Below are 1,536 nucleotides of genomic sequence, written 5' to 3' on the forward strand. Positions count from 1 at the left end.
ATAGCGACATTTATCAAAGTTCATAGAGTTTCCAGAGGCATGTTGTTTAGGAAGTGGAGTACCACCTGCTACTTGGTAGAAAGATGGGCAATTTCTTCCTGTTACAATTTACAGTCTTAGAAACCTGATTTGGGGTGGGGTGTCACGATGAGTCTTAATCAATGAAATGATGAGTGATAGATATAGACCTAGCTGTTGTGGTGTTAGGCACCATTGAGTCAACTCCAATTCATAGTGACCCTGTGAACAACAGATCTGGACTTGCCCTATCCTATACCATCCTTACAATCTCTGACACAATGGAGCCCATTGTTACAGCTACCATGCCAATCCATCTCATTAAAAGTATCTTTTTTTCTGATCCTTTACTGTTCCCAGCATGTTATCTTTTTTACAAGAACTAGCCTCTCCTGACAATCTACCCAAAGTATGAAAGAAGAGGTTTCACCACCCTTGCCTCTAAGGGGTACTGTCTTTAAGCTTCCTTCAAGAGAGACTTTTGTATTCTTTTGGTAGTTCGATTTTTGGCACCACAATTCAAAGGCATTGATTCTTCTTTGCTCAGTGTGCATTAAGGCAACTTCCTTTGATTTCAAAACTTCCGCAGTTGAGTAGATGCTGACTCATGGAGACCCCATATGTTTCAAAGTAAAGCTATATTCCACAGGATTTTCTTTTTTATCATTTTGTGATGAATCAGGTGAAGCTTTACTCCTATTGTCATCCTTATAAATTGGAGGTAAATGAAGAAAATATCAGAGATTCTATTTTATATTTTTTTCCAAAAATATAAAATAAGCTTTACTAACAAGAGAACGAACAGGTTTTTCCTGGAGAAAATGAAACTAGGTTGCACCTTGGCAGCAAGTATGATGAAACTGTCTCACATATTTTGGGCATGTTGTCAAGAAGATCCAGTGCTTGAGAAGGACACTATGCTTGGAAGGGTAGGACAGTGCAAGACAGGAAGACCCTTGACGGTAAGGACTGCCACAGTGACTGTAGCAATGGGCTCAGGTGTTTTGTGATAGTGAGGTTGGCTCAGGAAAGACCAAGGTTCAGAATTGTTGTTCATAGGGTCACTGTGGGTTGTGGTCAACTTGATGGCATGTAACAATAACAACTATGAGCACTATTTAATATCTTGAGTAATAGGAATTTTTTTAAAAATTCACAAAGAACCATGAACCTATAAGTGAATTTTGAGATCTATAAGTGTGGGACAAACTTTGTGATCACTTTCTCCCAGCATTAAGGGTGCAGTCAAAGAAACTCTTGAGATGTACTGCCTAACAAAGACAGGAACTGTTTCTGAAATTTACATATCTTGAAACCTCTCTCTCTCTCTTTCACACACACACACACACACACACACACACACACACACTCCATTGTCATCCAGTAGATTCCAATTCACAATGATTCTCTGTTGGGTTTTCAAGGCTGCAAATCTTATGGAAAGAGACTTCTAACTTTGTAATTTGGAGCCACTGGTGGATTTGAACTGCCCGAGATAAGAGATTTTACGGCTAAATC

Source organism: Elephantulus edwardii, unplaced genomic scaffold (assembly GCF_000299155.1).
Source record: "Elephantulus edwardii isolate Elephantulus edwardi_28Jun2011 unplaced genomic scaffold, EleEdw1.0 scaffold00256, whole genome shotgun sequence".
Classification (NCBI taxonomy): domain Eukaryota; kingdom Metazoa; phylum Chordata; class Mammalia; order Macroscelidea; family Macroscelididae; genus Elephantulus; species Elephantulus edwardii.